General features: G+C 44.9%; 1 long non-coding RNA gene across 1 annotated transcript in view; it reads right to left on the bottom strand.

Moving 5' to 3' along the window:
- Positions 1-3,647, bottom strand: part of LOC141058778 (uncharacterized) — a 285,572-nt gene extending 281,925 nt beyond the window's left edge. The window contains exon 1 of the long non-coding RNA XR_012222294.1: positions 3,550-3,647. This is a non-coding gene — a long non-coding RNA (uncharacterized lncRNA). The remainder of the gene's footprint in view (positions 1-3,549) is intronic.
- Positions 3,648-14,984: the final 11,337 nt, after the last annotated feature.

Below are 14,984 nucleotides of genomic sequence, written 5' to 3'. Positions count from 1 at the left end.
ACAAACTAAGGTAACCAGAGTGTAATGACCCTATTGGCCACCGGGGGGGAAAACTCCAACTGAAATCACCACAGTGCAATGACCCTAATGGCCACCGGGGGCAAAACCACCTTTGGCACACAGCCAAAGGAAAAGAAAAGGTTACTTTGTGCATTTAATCTTTCAGATCCAACCTGGATCATGACACAGGTTAGGTATCTCTCTGTACACTCGGCACCAGGTTACGTATCTCTCTGTACACTCGGCACCAGGTTAGGTATCTCTCTGTGCATTTGGCACCAGGTTAGGTATCTCTCTGTACACTCGGCATCAGGTTAGGTATCTCTCTGTACACTCGGCACCAGGTTAGGTATCTCTCTGCACACTCGGCACCAGGTTACGTATCTCTCGGTACACTCGGCACCAGGTTACGTATCTCTCTGTACACTCGGCACCAGGTTAAGTATCTCTCTGTGCTTTTGGCACCAGGTTAGGTATATCTCTGTACACTCGGCACCAGGTTAGGTATCTCTCTGTACACTCGGCACCTGGTTAGGTATCTCTCTGTACACTCGGCACCAGGTTAGTATCTCTGTACACTCGGCACCAGGTTACGTATCTCTCTGTACACTCGGCACCAGGTTAAGTATCTCTCTGTGCTTTTGGCACCAGGTTAGGCATCTCTCTTGTACACTCGGCACCAGGCTAGGTAACTTTCTAAAAGACTGTATATTGTAACTGGCACTATAATATTAGCACTATGGCAGTAATGTGGCTTCTTCTATATTACAGGCAGTGATTTGACCAATAGTATTATATGGTGATAGTTTTACCATAATTGCCATACTGACTTGTATAGAAGGACATGCTGCTACTTGTGGTCCGCACTAACTGGATGTCTACACAGCTGTTGCAGGCTGCTAGTCATTTGCCAGGGTGACTGTAGTTCAGTAATGTAAATGTAATAAGTCGTGGGCCCCCGTGCAGCCTCCTGGGACCCCTGCTCACTCTGCCGCTGTTATCCCGGCAGATCGCATCGCTTTACATCCCGTACACATGATCCTCTTTCCTTACTGATTTGATAAATAATACAAGTCGCTCTTAACATGCAGTAATTATAATTAGCAGAACTCTCCGATGAGTGCTTGTCCTGATTACGGATTCACGCTCCCCTCCTCCAACAACTGTCGCTCCGCCGATTCGTTTTAACTCCTCGTGCTCCACTGTGCCCAAGATCGGAACATTGCTCTCCTGAAATACTCTGTGCTGCATGCTTCTTCTACTAACCTATTCCAAACCAATGGCATTGTATGTAGGAGCTAAGGTCACTAAAATACTCTGTGCTGCATGCTTCTTCTACTAACCTATTCCAAACCAATGGCATTGTATGTAGGAGCTAAGGTCACTAAAATACTCTGTGCTGCTGTGACCATTCTCATGATCGGAGTCGATTAAGGTGCTCGGTATTTTCCTTGGAGCTGCCCCAATGATGTGAATGTCTATGTTAACCCTTTCTGTAATAATACATTTACCTTCACTCACTGAAAGGAAATCGGGGACAAAGGCCACAAGGAGCAGCCGTCAGGGAACAGCTGTGGTTTTAGAGAAAGGATAAAAGTTTGAGTCTTCTGTAGTTACTTTCTGTGGGTGATAACTCTGCCCATCGCGGTCTCAGTCGCACTGCAGCTACTCCTGGCAGCCGCTTCACATCATCCGCGGCTGTTAACACCCGGTGCCAGGAACATGCAGAATATAAGAGGAAATAATGGTGCCTGTGGTGAGTGAAATAAAATCACAGGACATTATCACAAAACACTCAAGACACCCAAACCGGCACAGAGGGGAGCGCTGCGGAATAAAGGTATAAACTAATGCTCCCATATTCCTAAGCTCTTATATAGGCAAATGTGCAATGTGCTCGCAAATATCAGCATCCTTACCATTGCTTGTTATGTAAAATCTTCTGCGTTCTCAAGAATGCTGACTTTATTTTACTGCTTTCGCTCATCGACTAGGATACCGACCAACTCTTTAGGCCGGGATCACGCATGCGAGGAATACGGCCGAGTCTCGCATGTTAATACCCGGCACTGCCGCCGGCACTTGGGAGTGGAGCATGCGACTCCATGTATTGCTAGGTGGCCACACGCTCCGATCCGAGTGCCGGCGGCAGTGCCAGGTATTAACATGCGAGACTCGGCCTTGTTTCTCGTATGTGTGATCCCGGCCTTAGTCTAGCAGCGGTGGATGAGCATGTGCAGTGCTTACAAGCTCTCTCTTGCTCAGAAGGTGGCTGGGATCGCTAGAGCGCACTTTTAGCTCCCGATTCATCCAATTATAGTATCACTGTGCTGCTCTGATGCTACAGTAGCAAAACTACCCCATATAGAAGCATCAGAGAGAGCACGGCGATGCCACTGGTCCGAGTTGTCAATCAAGCTGGAGTGCCCCATCCCCAGCAACCCTGTGCAAGATCAGGAAACAACCCCTTTAAGAAATACGTAGTCTGCAAAATTCCACATCCAGCCCTGGCCCGCGCTAGTTCTAATTATTCATGTTGCAATTAATCACCATTTTCAAGATTTTTGCTTACTGCCAGTGAATAAATGTAGAGAGGCAAAGCATCCTCATAGAGCAACATTAACGGTCGCACATCGTTCACACCAGGGGTATGATGATCGCGGACTGGGCAACACCACGATCCACCAAGAATGCAATCATCAGAGCAGCACTTTCACACTCGGGAACAATGCATCGGAGCAGATCGCCACTGCGCATTTTGTAAAATGACGTGAAATAATCGCATTGTTTTCACACTTGGAATATGGTTTTAGGCTTTCTATATTTTCAGCTGCATTTTTTCATCTAGAATATGTAGCATAAGTCATTAATTGCCTGACACGTATTAGGCTACTTTCACATTTCGTTTTTTTGCTATCCGGCACGATGTGACGAAATATGTAAAAGTCGGATCCGGCACCTGTTACGACCGGATCCGGCTTTTTGCCTTTACACTTTCATTGTCGCCGCATTGCGCCGGATGGCAATGTGGCGCATCCGGCTTTTGCCAGATACGGCAAGAATTGCCGGTCCGGCGTCTGGAAAAAGCGTTGCATGTAACGTTTTTTCCAAACGCCGGACTGATTTTTCGCACTGCGCATGCCCGGATGACCTTCTCTGCCAGGAATATATCCGGCGGAAAGATGGATCCGGTGTCAGCGTTTGCGGCCGGATCCGGTAGTCCGGTATTTCACCGCATCCTGCCGGATAAAGAAAACTGATGTCTGAAAGTAGCCTTAGGAGGCATTAGTGCCTCGCGCCTCGGCCGTTCCGCTTCCAGCTCCGGCACAGGTTTATTTTTCCGACCTGGAGCCGACAAGGCTTCCTGAATTCAGAGGAGTCTGTGTAATGCAGAAATGCGTCAGTGTCGGCTCCCGGGACGGGTCCATCTGTGTGAACAGCGTGTACGGAGATGAAAGATTCATGTTGAGTATCTGCAATGTTCAGTTCCAGTCTCTGCCCCGGAGAATCTGACCTGTCAGGAGTGAACGTACGGCGTTTCAATCTCACCGTCCACGGCCGTGCTCGCACAGGACGGGCCTCTCGCTCCGCGGCACGGCGCGGTACTGATTGCAATTCTCAGCTCTGCCAATTCCTCCTCCTCAGAGATGTCTTCTCTTCCAGTATCTCACAGCGCACAGCCACCGTGTCATGTCTAATTCACTGCTACTGACATGTAATCACTAACGTGAAACCGGGCCGTCATGTTACATTTCACACGGCAGCGATTCCCGGTCTGGTTCACTGGGAATTCACCCCTTTACTGAGTACCGTAGGCTTTACCTGCAGCCGTTGGAGGTTATTTAACTCCTTTGAGGGACGTACTCCTCATCATGAATGGGTGAATTATAAAGTGCTTGTAAAAACGAGCAACTTTGCTATTTAGCTCTTATTTTTTTAAAATTCTCTCTAGTCTCAAGAACAGAGAGCTTTTTTTAGTCTATTGTGTACTGCTCGTTCCCACATCTGCGGTTTATGAGAAATGTCTGGTTTCCCAAGCAAGGAGTGCAGCGCTTGCAAGATCTTTGCTACAGAGCGTGGAAGTGCTGCTTTGAAGCGGGCTAGATTCGGACAGCTCCAGTGCCTTTGTGTTCTGTATTCTCCTACAGCGCCATTCCAGCTACCTGTCCCTTGGGTACAGCTGCCGTGCATCTGAGGTCTGTCATGGGGTAGCACCTGGTGTCCATCGGGAGCCAAGCCTATCCTCACCGCTAGGGGCACTAGTGAAGAGTCAGGTGCTAACCTAGTTACGCCCCTCCAAGCTCTCCTCGGACCATGGCAAAGTGGTTCCACCACTCCTGTTACAGTAGGAAAGCAGCTGTAAGTAGTAAGAGAGCAGTAAGTAACAGGAGATTGGCAGAAGTAGTAGAAAAGCAGCAAGTAGTAAGAGAGCAGCTGCAAGTAGTAAGAGAGCAGCTGCAAGTTGTAAGAGTGCATTTGAAAGTAGTTGGAAGCAGCTACAAGTAGTAAGAGAGAAGCTGCAATTAGTAGGTGAGCAGCTGCAAGTAGATGGAAGCAGCTACAAGTAGTAAGAGAGCAGCTGCAAGTAGTAAGAGAGCAGCTGCAAGTTGTAAGAGTGCATTTGAAAGTAGTTGGAAGCAGCTACAAGTAGTAAGAGAGCAGCTGCAATTAGTAGGTGAGCAGCAAGAAGTTGTAGAACAGCAGCTGTAAGTAGTAGGAGAGCAGTTATAAGTAGTAAGAGAGCAGCTATAAGTAGTAAGAGAGCAGCTATAAGTAGTAAGAGAGCAGTTATAAGTAGTAAGAGAGCAGCTATAAGTAGTAAGAGAGCAGTTATAAGTAGTAAGAGAGCAGCTATAAGTAGTAAGAGAGCAGTTATAAGTAGTAAGAGAGCAGCTATAAGTAGTAAGAGAGCAGTTATAAGTAGTAAGAGAGCAGCTATAAGTAGTAAGAGAGCAGTTATAAGTAGTAAGAGAGCAGCTATAAGTAGTAAGAGAGCAGCTATAAGTAGTAAGAGAGCAACTATAAGTAGTAGAAGAGCAGCTGTAAGTAGCAAGAGAGCAGCTGCAAGTTGTAAGAGTGCATCTGCAAGTAGTTGGAAGCAGCTACAAGTAGTAAGAGAGCAGCTGCAATTAGTAGGTGAGCAGCTGCAAGTAGATGGAAGCAGCTACAAGTAGTAGGAGAGAAGCAAAAAGCAGGAGAGCAGCTGCAAGTAGTAAGAGAGCAGCAGCAAGTAGTAAGAGAGCAGCAAGAAGTAGTAGAACAGCAGCTGTAAGTAGTAGGAGAGCAGTTATAAGTAGTAGAAGAGCAGCTATAAGTAGTAAGAGAGCAGCTATAAGTAGTAAGAGAGCAGTTATAAGTAGTAAGAGAGCAGCTATAAGTAGTAAGAGAGCAGCTATAAGTAGTAGAAGAGCAGTTATAAGTAGTAAGAGAGCAGCTATAAGTAGTAAGAGAGCAGTTATAAGTAGTAAGAGAGCAGCTATAAGTAGTAAGAGAGCAGCTATAAGTAGTAAGAGAGCAGCTATAAGTAGTAAGAGAGCAGTTATAAGTAGTAAGAGAGCAGCTATAAGTAGTAAGAGAGCAGTTATAAGTAGTAAGAGAGCAGCTATAAGTAGTAAGAGAGCAGCTATAAGTAGTAAGAGAGCAACTATAAGTAGTAGAAGAGCAGCTGTATTTAGTAAGAGAGCAGCTGCAAGTTGTAAGAGTGCATCTGCAAGTAGTTGGAAGCAGCTACAAGTAGTAAGAGAGCAGCTGCAATTAGTAGGTGAGCAGCTGCAAGTAGATGGAAGCAGCTACAAGTAGTAGGAGAGCAGCTGCAAGCAGGAGAGCAGCTGCAAGTAGTAAGAGAGCAGCAGCAAGTAGTAAGAGAGCAGCAAGAAGTAGTAGAACAGCAGCTGTAAGTAGTAGGAGAGCAGTTATAAGTAGTAGAAGAGCAGCTATAAGTAGTAAGAGAGCAGCTGTAAGTAGTAGGAGAGCAGTTATAAGTAGTAGAACAGCAGCTGTAAGTAGTAGGAGAGCAGTTATAAGTAGTAGAAGAGCAGCTATAAGTAGTAAGAGAACAGCTGTAAGTAGTAGGAGAGCAGTTATAAGTAGTAGAAGAGCAGCTATAAGTAGTAAGAGAGCAGCTATAAGTAGTAAGAGAGCAGCTATAAGTAGTAAGAGAGCAGCTATAAGTAGTAAGAGAGCAGCTGTAAGTAGTAAGAGAGCAGCTGCAAGTTGTAAGAGTGCATCTGCAAGTAGCTGGAAGCAGCTAAAAGTAGTAGGAGAGCAGCTGCAAGTAGTAAGAGAACAGCTGTAAGTAGTAAGAGAGCAGCTGTAAGTAGTAAGAGAGCAGCTATAAGTAGTAAGAGAGCAGCTATAAGGAGTAGAAGAGAAGCTGTTAGGAAGAGAGCAGCTGTAAGTAGTAAGAGAAGAGCTGCAGGGAAATCTCACAGCTACATCATGGGAGAGTACTTTCCTATTTCCATAGACAAAATAATCTGGGAATTTGCTACAATTGTATCCAGTCTAGTCAGTCCTCTGGACTACAGGCTGACACACTGTAGCAAAGTGCTGCTGATCACACAGGACTGTCCAGACTAGATACAACTGTAGCAAACCTTCAGCTGTGAACAAGCACATTCACATTGCAATTGTGAAGACATGGTAACAACATTTTAGGCTGTGTGCCCACGTAGCGGTTTTTAAGCGTTTCCGTGGCGTTTTTAAATGCGCGATTCTGCCGCGGGAACGCTTAAAAAAAGCATTCCATGCACTTTTAATAGAAAACGCACATGTTGTGCCAATTTGCGCGTTTTTTACCGCTGCGGAATCGTTTAGCGGTAAAAAACGCGGCATGTTCATTAATTTTGCAGAATTGCCCGCGATTCCGCATACAATCAATTATATGGGCAAAAAAACGCTTAAAAAGCACGTCAAAAGTCGCATGCGTTTTCCCGGGAGCAGGGTGTGAGATTCTGCTCAGGTTAATTCTGCATGAGAATCGCTACGTGGGCACATAGCCTCAAGACTTCTCTTTTTTTTTAGACTCCAGATTCGGCTTGTTATGTGTCAATCCACCGACAGCAAGCAGAGATTTTAAATAAGATGTGATATTGAAACCTAAAGTATCTTAGAAAATTAGAGAACCTCCACTCACACAATGATTCATTTACATAAAAAGTGTGCAGTATTTTGGACAATATGGTGGCTCAGGGGGCCGCTATGGGGTTTATTCAGGACCCCACAAAATATCCTACTTACATTTAGTGCCCCCATCTAAGGTGGCCCCTCTGTGCAATGATGCTGTTATAACCTGCATGGGTTATTGTAGTTTCTTGCAGGAAATGTCACTTCTGCAAAGAAAACTCAATCTCCCTCTCCAGAAACTGATAAAATAAACTTCGAGAGACGCCAATCAGCCGTCCACTGAAAATCGCATATTTCTACGGCTATAGATCTGCTGGTTGAGCATTCACTAGTCCATAAAATAAAACCTTGAGATTGTGGTCATAGCTTTCAATAATCACCCAGGGAGAAGCGACACATCCAACAATTGGCTGGAGTTTCGCATTTGCTCTGTATTTTAATATCTGTACGTGATCGGCATCGTTAATGAGGTGGTGGAATTAAGAAAAAAAAAAAAAGATAAAAAAATCCAGGGATGAGCCGTAAATGGCGAGTGGGATTCTCAAGGATGAAGGCTGAGGCAAAATAAATGGCGCTAATTGAAAACACTAACAGACCTTTAGATCGGCAGCCCGAAAGGTTACGGAGAATATGTAATTACGGTCTAATGTCTTGTTCCAATTCATGCCCATATCCGAATATTTCCAGATAAGAGAATGTTATTCATTTGGTTGTGGGGAGGTGTCAAGAAATTAGAATTTCGCATGTATAATGCACTGGGCTGAGGGCCATTACCATGAAAAAGGAAGCGAGGTTACACGGGTGAGCGGCGGTTTAGCAGAAGCTTCTTTATCATTTATTAATCAGGCCCCATCATCATTTAGCTTTCCCAGTTGAAAGCATTACTCCATATCTCAGCCTGGGAAGACGAGCGGCTCGCCAATATTACCGTCGTATGTTACGCCGTGATAAAGTGTTTGATGGTTCCGGCATTTTTTGCATTTAACATATTTACTGCTTCGGTATTACAAAATCATAACTATCAATTGCAGCAATTACAAAATGCTTTGCTTTACTGCCGCTGCCAGAAGTGAAGTCAGTGCAGATATTCATGTCTGTGTCATACTTGTCTCCTCTACCCAAATGTCTGGGAGGCTTCTGGAAAAAGGAGAGAGTCTGGGAAGAGCTGGCAAATCTCCTCGTCGCCTCAAACCTCTTCTGGAAAGTATCTCTTCTGCAACGCTTAAGTGTCTGACGATCGGATGCTCCACCATTAGACAGAGCGCCAGCACTGTGCATTGCTAAATGGCTGATCCCAACATTAAAAGTTATCACCGGTCCACCAAAGATAGGGCAGGTGTAGCCGACAGTAGACTCTCTCATCAGGTCGATTGAGAAAATTGATCATAGTATGATCCAATTCTCTTGAATAAAGAAAAGATAGAGAAAAAAATTCTTCATCTTCTGTGTGTCTATGGTAATAGGACTGCACTCAGATGTCATCCGAGTGCAGTCCATGGACTCAATGACTTGCATGGCCGAGTGCGATCTGGATAGCAGATCAAACTTGGGCATGCTACAATTTTTTCCTTGGACCAACATGTGCAGGGCCCCAGAGAATAACATTGGTCCAAGTGCGATCCGATGTTTTGTCAGATCGCACTTGGATGAAAAACACATTTGTCTGCATCTAACCCTAGGGTGATACATTGCAGATTAGGATGGAGTCCGATGGTTAGGGCCCCTGCACCAATAATATGTCCGCCCCTGAGTTAGGGCCCCTGTTGTACAGTTGTGGCCAAAAGTATTGACACCCCTGCAATTCTGTCAGATAATACTCAGGTTGTTCCTGAAAATGATTGCAAACACAAATTCTTTGGTATTATTATCTTCATTTAATTTGTCTTAAATGAAACAAACACAAAAGAGAATGAAGCAAAAAGCAAAACATTGATCATTTCACAAAACTCCAAAAAATGGGCCAGACAAAAGTATTGGCACCCTCAGCTTAATACTTGGTTGCACAACCTTTAGCCAAAATAACTTCGACCAACCGCTTCCGGTAACCATCAATGAGTTTCTTACAATGCTCTGCTGGAATTTTAGACCATTCTTCTTTGGCAAACTGCTCCAGGTCCCTGATATTAGAAGGGTGCCTTCTCCAAACTGCCATTTTTAGATCTCTCCACGGGTGTTTTATGGGATTCAGGTCAGGACTCATTGCTGGCCACCTTAGAAGTCTCCAGTGCTTTCTCTCAAACCGTTGTCTAGTGCTTTTTGAAGTGTGTTTTGGGTCATTGTCCTGCTGGAAGACCCATGACCTCAGAGGGAGACCCAGCTTTCTCACACTGGGCCCTACATTATGCTGCAAAATTTGTTGGTAGTCTTCAGACTTCATAATGCCATGCACACGGTCAAGCAGTCCAGTGCCAGAGGCAGCAAACCAACCCCAAAACATCAGGCAACCTCCACCATGTTTAACTGTAGGGACCTTGTTTTTTTCTTTGAATGCCTCTTTTTTTCTCCTGTAAACTCTATATTGATGCCTTTGCCCAAAAAGCTCTACTTTTGTCTCATCTGACCAGAAAACATTCTTCCAAAACGTTTTAGGCTTTTCCAGGTAAGTTTTGGCAAACTCCAACCTGGCTTTTTTATGTCTTGGGGTAAGAAGTGGGGTCTTCCTGGGTCTCCTACCATACAGTCCCTTTTCATTCAGACGCTGACGGATAGTACGGGTTGACACTGTTGTACCCTCGGACTGCAGGGCAGCTTGAACTTGTTTGGATGTTAGTCGAGGTTCTTTATCCAACATCCGCACAATCTTGCGTTGAAATCTCTTGTCAATTTTTCTTTTCCGTCCACATCTAGGGAGGTTAGCCACAGTGCCGTGGGCTTTACACTTCTTGATGACACTGCGCACGGTAGACACAGGAACATTCAGGTCTTTGGAGATGGACTTGTAGCCTTGAGATTGCTCATGCTTTCTCACAATTTGGTTCCTCAAGTCCTCAGACAGTTCTTTGGTCTTCTTTCTTTTCTCCATGCTCAATGTGGTACACACAAGGACACAGGACAGAGGTTGAGTCAACTTTAATCCATGTCAACTGGCTGCAAGTGTGATTTAGTTATTGCCAACACCTGTTAGGTGCCACAGGTAAGTTACAGGTGCTGTTAATTACACAAATTAGAGAAGCATCACATGATTTTTCGAACAGTGCCAATACTTTTGTCCACCCTCTTTTTTATGTTTGGTGTGGAATTATATCCAATTTGGCTTTAGGACAATTCTCTTTTTGTGTTTTTTCATTTAAGACAAATTAAATGAAGATAATAATACCAAAGAATTTGCGTTTGCAATAATTTTCAGGAAGAAACTGAGTATTATCTGACAGAATTGCAGGGGTGTCAATACTTTTGGCCACAACTGTAGATTTTACATTGGAGTCTACAAATTTCAAATTTCACCACAGGATCTCTTCACTTTCTATGGGACTAATGGAAACTAACTCAGCAGATGACCCTCAACCAATCTGCAAGTTAAGAGCATTTCATGATGGAAATGGGGTGGGAAGTGGAAATCAAAGAGGTATAAAAAGTTTGGTTTCCGTGCCGAACATCCTCAGAGTTGACGATCTATGACACTTACGATCAATGGCTGCTCGGTGTAATTGTATCCAGTCCGGACAATCCTCTGTGAGCCAAACTGTTTCACATTTTACCTGCACTGACACACTGAAACAATGTATCAGGAAGGGAGTTGTACTGCTGAGGCTAACTAATGGGGAATAGTTGGCCACGTTGTAACAAACCCTCAGCTATTGATCATATCACTTGGCTCATTGTTACAGTTTCTACCCAATAATTTGGCTCTGTGGTTCATTGCTTTGGCGGACCCTTGGTAACTGAGTGTGATATCGCCACCCCATAGACTGTAATAACGTCCTTGGAAATCTCAGCTACTGAGAATCGTCAGTGCGGCCTCGGTGTAAATGATGAGGATGATGGTGTGGTCCTTGGTAACAATATAAGCCAGCTCCCTTCCCGCAGGCCTATGGATTTTTACCCTGTGAGCTGCAGCTGAAGGAGAAATGTGCTGTTTTATTACATGTTTTTCCTCTAATTCCTAAGATGTCAGAGGCACAACGCACCCAATACTGATCCCAAAAGCGCAGGACAGCCTGGGCAAATCTGGGACCTGCTGGGACCAGCACTGAAATCTGGAGATCAGGACAGCACTCTACATACTCATATGTGATATATATTTCAATTTTAAACACATCTAAAAACTTTTCAGTGGGAAATCTCTTTAAGCATAATTCATAATTTTTTTGCAATATATATGCTTGTTGTAAGTAAATACTTACATTCATGGTAGTGTCTGGTAACTGTAAACCTGTATAGACCTAATAAACTCACAGATGAATGGGTTCTCTAGGTAAACAATATTAATAACCTATCCACTAAATAAGTCATCAATATCAGATCAGTTGGGTCCGACACCTGGCATCGAACAGCGAAAAGCAGCTCTAGCAGAGGCTGACTGTAAAGAAACTGCCAAGTACTACAGATCAGCTTCTATTCAGCCGTATAGTACCCTGCAGCAGCTGCTACACATTCAGAAGCATGACACAAGAAAAGGAGTTGATCTGCAGTACCTTGAAGCAGCCACTACACATTGAAAACATCATATGAATAGGAGCTGATCAGCAGTACCTGGCTGTGACTACTACACATTGAATACCACATGAGTATAGGAGCTGATCTGCAGTACCTTGCTGAGACTATTACACATTGAATATGACTTGAGTACAGGAACTGATCTACAGTACCTGGCTGCGACTACTGCACACTGAATATGACTTGAGTATAGGAGCAGATCTGCAGTACCTGGCTGCGACTACCACACATTGAATATGACATGAGTAGAGGAGCTGATATTCCGTACCTGGCTCCGACTACTACACATTGAATAAGACACAAGTATAGGAGCTGATCAGCAGTACCTGGCTGTGACCACTACATACTGAATATTACATGAGCACATGAGCTGATCTGCAGTATCTAGCTACGACCACGGCACATTGAATTTGGTATGAGAATAGCAGCTAATCTTCTGTACCTGCCAGTGGCTGCTGTGCATTGAATATGACATGAGAATAGAAGATAATCTGTAGTACTCAGTAGCAGGTGCTATGCATTAAATATGACACTACAATATTAGCTGCTCTGCAGTAACTAGCAGGGTACTCTACACATAGAATATGACACAAGAATAGTAACTGATCTGCAGTACTTGCCAGTTGCCGCTACACATTGAATATGACATGAGAGTAGGAGCTGATCTGCAGTACCCGACAGCTGTCGCTAAACACTGAATGGGGTTGTGCATGTGTTCACATCCAGCCGCCACAGCTAATAACAGCTGATTGTTGGGGGTGCTGGGGTCCGAACTGCACAGATCTGATATTGACGAGCTGTCTTGGGGAGAGGCCATCAACGTCATATGCCAGGAAAACTCCTTCAAGAATTTGGTACAATTGTATCCGAACTTGACAATTCTTTCTGATGGGCTGTCCTTTGCCACAATAAATCAGTTGAGGCACAGAGGGTCTTTGACCCCCATTAGGCACCAGGGCCTGGGTGTGAGCGCTATTCCTGGAAGCAGAAACACTCATCCAATAACTGTCCTAATGTTGTATTTCACAACCATTTTTCTATGAGGGATACTCTAAAACACACTTCCACTACTGGAGAACCCCTTACATCTACTCCACTCCTAAAAAGTGACGTGCTTTGCTGATCAGATTCACCTTCTCAGCGATACACACTGACACAATGTAGCACCGACCCTAAAGACAGAGGGTCCTGATGATGGCAGCTCCTCATGAATACTGTCCGTTCCCATAAAGCCGCTCGCTCCAGTTTACGCAGATGCCTAGTGGCAGCTTTTCAATTTCCCAGCCTTTGCATTAACTATATGTCAGAGGCGACATTATAGAGCCAACTACATATGTACCGCTGGAATTCAAATGAGGACAGATGCTTTTGCCTCCAAGATCTGCGCGGGATCCCAAGTGTATACCTCTATTTATAGAAAACCATTTCAGGACACGACACTCCGCCACGGCGAAGGATTGCGGCGAGCACCTACAGCTCGCTGGGTAAAGGTGGCAATTCTGCCTGTCAGATTAACTCACAATAGTGGAGTGTGAAACCAGCGCATCTAATCCCAAGAAGAAATCAGTCCATTGCGTTAAATCAATAGTCCGCATCACTCCCTCATTCCCATCAGTAAAACCATTATGAGGAGCCATTGTCGCCGCTCGGCGGGCTGATTGAGGCTGGAGACGGAGAGTGACAAGACCCGGAATTACTGACAAGTACTCGTGGCAGCGGAGTGACATTTAGACATGATTAGCTTTTGTAATACCTGCACAAGCGCTCAGGAAAAATACACTGACTCCTTGTGTGGCCGCCGGTGACTGATCTATTTGGAGATTTCGTTTCCACTTTTAATTCCATTTACAAAGAAAGTTTAATTTTTGAATTATTGGATCCGGACCCTTCCCGTCCTCCATCATTCATCTCTGTGTAATCCCCAATTACGGGAGGAATCCATGACACTCTGCCACCCTAAGGAAGCGCATTATATCCTGAGACATTAAAGAGATAGTCCAGGGGAACCCTTTCCCAGTGACTAGTTACAGGACCCTTGCGCTCAGTACCGGTACACCAACTGGATCATATGTGACACTCATGTAATATAAAGCGCCCCATTGTCTGTAACGTCTCTCCATTCTGGGTGGTGTCTGAGATTTGTGTGAGAACATCAGGGATCAAATACCATCATGAAAACCAAGGAGCCCACAAGATAGGTCAGGGATAAAGCTGTGGAGAAGAGTAAAGCAGGGATAGTGTGGAGACACAGGGGATCAGAGGGCGCCCTGGTCCGCTAGCCTAACCGGCATAGTCCAAGGATCATCCCACCAAACGCCCACTCTCCTTCTAATGTGGGCATAACGTTACTCAGACAACACAGGGTGAGGGTAAAACAGTGTGGCAATACTTTATTGTACCACAAAACAGGCAAATAACACATGGAACAGTCCCAGCTGCCTAATAACCAAGATGGTGCAAATTCCAAACTCTCACCCTTCCGCTGACTCGCTGGGATAAGAGCAGCTGTTACTTCAGAGATTCCAGGGCCAACTACCCTACCTGTGGCACGTACACAGAGAGGAGGTAACGACAATCTTAGGAAGATGACAGTCCATTCAGGTACAAGGCCAGTTGACCGGAGGGTCACAACCTGGCTTCTCCGAACATCTCCATGGAGCCAGGCGACTGGCGGGTCCCATTCCTGGCCCCCACAAATGTATCCTTGGGACTCAGGCGACCGGTGGGTCCAAATCCTGACTACCCGAAACATATCCATGGCTCAGCAATGGTCAATGGAGTAGATCTGTATTCTTCTGGCTGAATGTCTCTCGTCATGGAGCCATGATGTCTTGGCTGCTGTCCTGTGGACAGTCTCTGGTTCTTTGGATCTCTTGGCTGTCTTGAAGTCTGGAGGTATCTCTGTTACAGAGAGGCATCTCCTCTTTTTATATTTAACAACTGACCTTCAAACCAGCATCCAGAGGTCAAGAGAAAGATGTGATGAGTTTTGACAATTCAATCAATTTGCATAGTCTTTACTCCTCTGCTCTGTAAGTCAACAAGCTAGTTGGCCTTGACAATGTGTAATCAACATATCAGCAAACATCCCTAGTCATCCAGGAAAACAGCACAGTATGTTACATCAGATGTCAACCTACAAGACAATAACAGGCTTGTACGACCAAAAGTCTGTGCTTTCTTAACCAACCAGAAAGAAACAC

The sequence above is a fragment of the Dendrobates tinctorius genome, unplaced genomic scaffold (genome assembly GCF_039654945.1).
Source record: "Dendrobates tinctorius isolate UK_male_01 unplaced genomic scaffold, ASM3965494v1 ptg000214l, whole genome shotgun sequence".
In the NCBI taxonomy this organism is placed as follows: Eukaryota; Metazoa; Chordata; class Amphibia; order Anura; family Dendrobatidae; genus Dendrobates; species Dendrobates tinctorius.
The sequence above is the reverse complement of the archived record's forward strand: the minus strand, read 5'-3'. Positions and strand labels throughout refer to the sequence as shown.